Source organism: Falco peregrinus, chromosome 1 (genome assembly GCF_023634155.1).
Source record: "Falco peregrinus isolate bFalPer1 chromosome 1, bFalPer1.pri, whole genome shotgun sequence".
Taxonomy (NCBI): domain Eukaryota; kingdom Metazoa; phylum Chordata; class Aves; order Falconiformes; family Falconidae; genus Falco; species Falco peregrinus.
Window position 1 is genome coordinate 58,033,103 of NC_073721.1, and position 6,000 is coordinate 58,039,102.

The window sequence follows — 6,000 nt, forward strand, 5'->3', positions numbered from 1 at the left end:
GAGAATAATGTTGGTGACATATTGATGGTTTAGTTATTGCTAAGTAGCATTTATACTGTCAGGGGCTTTTCAGCTTCTCGTGCCCTGCCAGTGAGCAGGCTGGGGGCACAGGGAGCTGGGAGGGGACACTAGCGGGACAGCCCACCCCAACTGGCCGGAGGGATATCCCATATCATATGACACCGTGCTCAGCATATGAACTGGGGGGAAAGCTGGCCAGGGGCTGCTGCTTGGGAGCTGGCTGGGCATCGGTCAGCAAGTGGTGAGCAATTGCGTTGTGCATCGCTTGTTTTGTATATTCTAATTCTTCTTTTTATTGTTGTTATCACCATCGTTATTATTTTCTTCTTATTCTGTCCCATTAAACTATCTCAACCTGTGAGTTTTCCCACTTTTCTGATTCTCTTCTGCATCCTGCTGTGGGGGTGGGGAGCGGGTGAGCGGCTGCGTGGGGCAGAGTTGCTGGCTGGGTTTAAACCATGACATAGACATATAGGCCAGCACAGAGCAGCGGATCTCCACATCTTCAGCTTTCTGGCCAAGGGGCGGGTTCCTCAGGTTTCTTTTATCAGCCAAAGGCATATACTGGAGTCTAGGAATCTGCAGAATCTAACCAAATGAATTGACCTCTTCCCTTCCAAGAACCTGTTTATTCTACATACGGACAGGTAGATGCAAGTTGAGCCTGCCTATACGCTGTGTCTTGTCAGTGCAGAGCCGAGCAAAAACCCATACGGCCAAGCGGGCGGCTTACGCTCTCCCAAGTGCAGGCAGAGTGCTTGCTTTGCAGAGTTCAGGAAGGCGAGTTTGCCTGCTGTAGACTGAGTATATCACGGAAAACATAGCCTTAGCTCAGAGGGTGCGTGTCGCACCTATGGAGTTTAGCCTACAGGTGTATTTTCACCAAGCCAGTAAGTGGCAGTGTGTCTAAAACGGCAGCTGAATCGGAGCCACTCACGGTGCCACTGTCCAGAGCAGATGGCCAGGCCCAAGCTGAGATCAACTATTACTTAAAATCACAGGTGACTTATGAAGATCCTAGAAAAGCAAGTTAGGAGGTGTGTTTTACACCTTCTGTGTCTATAAATGTGTTGAGGTTTGTGATTCCCAGGATAAGAGTCAGATATTTTTTCACCCTGTACCAACAACCTACCATGGAGGTCCCCTGCATGTGATAGCCTGCAAATAAAGTTCTGTACTAGCTTTGGATCTGGCTTCTGCTGTGAAATGAATTAGAATAAATGAGTTTATTGAATTTGTCTTCAGATCATAAGATGGGATGGATCTAATATTTCCAGAGATGACACTTGTGGAACTATATGCCTAAGTATTTTGCCTGGATCTGTGATATAAGTGTTGATTATCCTGGGATGATGAAATGGGCATGAAAAGTTCTTCCAGTATCCCTGCCAAATCTTAGTGATTCAGGGAATATCAGGTTCACTCTCACTGTTGAGGTTACACAAAGCCCATAGTTTTTTGTAGTAGTAGGTAGCTCAAGGAAATTACCATAAATATGTGGGCCATCTGCTTCTGGGCTATGTCTAGATAATGACTCTGCAAAGTCTCTCGGTTTAGATGATAGCATCTAGTTGTTTAGGTCTGTTTTCTGTATTTTTGCATAATTCTTCCCAGTAGGAACCAAGACTTGATGTAGCAGACTGTGCTATAGCAAGTGCCAGATGGTGCTGGGTGAAAGAATACTTCAGGCTGCTGAGAAGGCAGGTGTACTTTTGGGAAGCTGGAATCACTGAAATACATGGATTTTCAGGAGCCTGTTCTCTGAAGGCATGAAAGGACAGTAGTGAGGAAAATAACAGGATGCAGAGTTGAAGCTGGAAGGCACAGAAAGTGGCAGTGGCTTCAGGCCCCTTGCCCAGAAAGAAACCATGCTGCCATGAGGTCCTTGCTGCTATGGGAGAAGGAGAGGAAAGAAAGAGTGACTCCTGTTCCCTTGCACCTTGGCTAGAAATGCAGGGTGCTGTGATGGCTGGAGAGAGCAGCAAGGCAGAGGCTGGGGCTGGGGAAGGGTCAGTGCTGAGCGGGACCTGGAGACCAACCATGCCGGAAGCTTGCTCCGGGGCTCTGGGAGAAGGCAGGGAGTCTCACCCTGCTGTGCTCAAAAAGAGGAGCTACTCTGCTTGTGTTGATATTTCCAGGAGTACCCGGGACCCCCTTACTCGTCCCACCACCACTAGCTGCACCCCCTGCTGCCAACCAAATACCGCAGCAGTCGGACACCTGTGGAGGGAAGATTTTGGGTTGTGATCTGCTACCTGTGTGTGCCTGAGAAACACCCAGGCCCCACTGATTTTTGCAAGTTAACTAAGTCATTGTTTGTCGTTGTTTGTCCCTTAGGTGTGAAACGTAGTCCCTCGGAGATGGCAGAGGGTGACGTTGATGTTGCCAATACCTGTGGTCCATATTACATTAACAATCTGAGTTATTCAGAGGAAGACTTTGACAAACTGGTGAACCTAAGTTACTACAATGTCCAGAACAATAAAGATTTGATCCTCCAGGCCTTGTGTACTGCTGTGGAGCGGAAAAAGCAGCATAAGAAAGAGCAACCACTGCAAAAAATACCTGACAGGGATGGTGTATATGTGTCTGATAGAGAGGGAACCCAGCATTTGACTGACTGCCCAGCACCAGGGAATATGAAATAAAATATCTATGAGTCCTGTTAATGAAGAAAAAAATAAAAAGGAATTTGATTAAGAAGTGAAGAAAAGCCAAAGAATGCTAAAGGTAGCACTTCATCATAGAAAATGCTAAAGCCTGTCTGTCAGTGAAGGGAATAAACACAAAACCCCAGAGCTCTTCCTTAATGAACTAATGTGTTTCCCTCGTTGACAACCTCAGGAGCATGGCTAGGTGAGGCTGTGCTCTGCTCGTGCTTGCAGAAGTGACCTTTCAGGCCAAGGCCAAAATCTGTGGACAAGGAAGCATGAGGAAGTTTACAGAGACTGTGTTTCTGCTCTACCTGTGCTATAAAAAGAGGATTGTCAGCCCAGAAATGCAGCAGAGAACAAAATCCATTGTCTTTAAAACAACATCAAGGAGCCCATTTGTGAACTAAGAAGTCTTTATATGAATGTAAATAAATATTAAACTATATATATTAAAACACTTTTGGAGTCAGAGTTACAGCAAATAAATACTTTTCACAGAAAATACATTTTAATCCATTTCTCTTAAGTGCTTCTTCCTCTACTAGCAAGACAATTAAAGGCAGACTTATTTCATAGCTGCTGAAAAATTACTGAAGAAATTACACCTGCTCCCGACCTAGATGTGAACTGCCCCAGGATCCTGGGACCCCTTGAGTTTAGGATTACATTTAAGATGCATCTCTACAAGAACTGACTCATGCTAGTTTATTCTATTAAGCTGCACTTAAATGTTGTTGGTACATACCAAAGGCTTAACGCTTTAAAGCTGTCAAGTCTGTTACATCTGAAAAGACACAAACCCCACAGACAAAGCAGTTCTAAAATTGTATATTCTAATATCATTCATCCAAATGCGATTTTTTAACTTGGAGTGGAGTATTGCACCTGAAGTTAGTGGAACATTAGCTTTCAACTTTCTGGTGCTTTGGTCCTTTCGAGTAAGCCCTCTGTGTTTTTGACAGATGGGATCCCGAGTCTTTTTTTATTCTTTTTCTAAATTAACTTTTATTTGATGCAATTTATTTATTTGTTAGACATCTTGTATCTACAAGCCCGTGCTTCCTACATGCTTCCCTGCTGCTCAGGTCTGCTGTAGTAGCTTTTGTCGAGGGATCCTGTGTGGCCAAAAATGGCAGCCTTACAAATCCCTTTGCTCTCAAGGTCGAGGGTCTCCTCCTAGGTGGTGCACAGTACCGTAATCCTTCCGTTTACCCCTCAGGTCGGTGAACACTTACCTGTGGTGCATGCTACAGGAGCCTATACAGCTCCTGTGCGGGCTGTACGCCTGGGGTTTGCCTCCCGTGGAAATGAGAGCAAAAACGGCAGTCGTGCTGATGCATGCTGGATCTCATCGCAATACGGGACGGGATGGGATGTGGCCAGAGGGCACAGCCAGACCTGGGAATTTGGAATCACTCCCAGGTTCTCGTATATAGTTAGAGCTTTATTGTCTGAAGGGCAAAAATTATCCCACTAGACAGCAGGAAGCATCTTGGCAGGAAGTCTGCAGACAAGCAGAGCGAGGTGTGTGAGTGCAAACAGCGCCTTGCCCTTCCTGCAGCCAGGAAGGGGTCATGGAGAACAAAGAACCCTTTACCCCCATTTCAAAAAAGCTTATGTGAAATAATGGTTTGGTGTCCCTGAGTTCTCCGTGTTCAAGAAGAACACAGCGGTGACCAGAGGTGGAACAACTTCCACACGAGGAGTGAGTAGGCACAGAATCTGCAACCTAGAAAAAGGACAGCAGGAGTGAGAGGCAGAGAAGAGCGAGACCTGGGAAATCCGGAGTGCCCTGTGGGTGCTGAACAGGGAGTGACTGTGCACCTCTCTTTGAATACAAGAGCTGGAGGGGATCAGACAAATTTAGTTACAGACCTCTTTGACAATGGATGTTGTTGTTGATAAATGTTTATGGGGTCAAAAAATCCTGATTGATGCATTTGCTGGAAAATATTTAAGGACTAAAAAAAATACAAGGGCTCCACATCTGCCTTGGTCCTGCACTGAATCACCAGCTCCCAGAGGCTAGGAGGACAGTCTGAGGGAATGTTGTCCCTGCCCTCTTTCTGTGATGGTCTCTGGTCATTAAATACTGGATGCACCAAAGATGAGTGGGTAAGCAGTCTCACCTCAGACAGCAGTGCTTAGGTTTTCCACAGCTCAGATATTTTTGCAGCTAATAAATGATCAGGAGTAGTCATCACTACTAAAGATGTGGTGATACAAGGCTCATTTAAAAGAAATTACTGAAGTAAGATGGAGAAGATGTAAGTAACTGCAAGGACAACTTAATTACCTACGGATTAACCTATGGGGATAAATCATTAAAATGAGAGGAATACAAAACTGAACTACAAAAAGGGTATTTACCAAAAAATGAGGAAGCCAGTCAGCAAGACCCTACATGAAATGGTACAAAATCTTTAGACTCAGCATGGAAATTGCAACAAAAGAGTTGCAAAACACACGCACAGCTCGAAATAAAATGTGAAGCAAGGAACCAAGAAAAGGCAGTGGTGGAATGCTCAGGACTGAGCACTGTTAAAGCCCAACATCAGTTCTCTGAGGAACAGCATCGGGAGGAGGGACGGGGAAAGGGCACATCCAAACCTGCTGATGTATTTAGAAAAGAGCCGGAGCGTACAGAGAAGCTGGAAATTAGGAGGAAGAAAGGTACATAGCTAAAAATGTGAATCAGCAGATGTGCTGGAGCAGCAAACAGGGATTTCAATCATAAGGATGTTGCAGAGGAGCCACGGACATGTGTGTAACACAAAAGGGACACTTAGAATTTTTACACACAGATTCAGCAACAAATCCCCCTCCTTTTTTTTTTTTTTTTTTTTTTTTGGTTTTACCTGGGAGCCCAAACTTTTGGGTTGAAGTAGTGAGTGAGCACAGACAGACTTCTATGTCGGAAAAAAAGATGTTCGTGTTACCGATTTCTGCACGGTTCTGGGGGTACGGTCCCGACCCCGTTAAAATCTCATGTAATCCCAAGGAAAAGGCGGGGGCCCTCCCTCGGGGTTTAACGCAGCCTCAGGGCCCGCGGCTGCAGCTACCGGGGCTGCCGCGGGGAGCGGGGGCTCGCACGAGGGGGTCGCACGAGGGGCCCGGCTGCCTGGCAAGGGGCTGACAGCTCGGCGCTGAAGGGCAGCGGGGCCGGACCTGTGTGTGCGTGGGCAAAGAAATCAGCCCGTCCGCAAAGGCTGCAACACCCCCCCCCCGCAAACCCCAGCCCCACCCCGCAGAGCCCCCGCCGCTCGGCAGCAGGGGCGCGGCCGCGCACAGACCCCGCCGCCGCCCCTCCCACGGCCGGTGCCGC

General features: G+C 46.8%; 1 pseudogene; it reads left to right on the plus strand.

Annotated features, from left to right (window-relative positions):
- Positions 1–3,068, plus strand: part of LOC101920222 (cytosolic phospholipase A2 epsilon-like) — a 40,747-nt pseudogene extending 37,679 nt beyond the window's left edge.
- Positions 3,069–6,000: the final 2,932 nt, after the last annotated feature.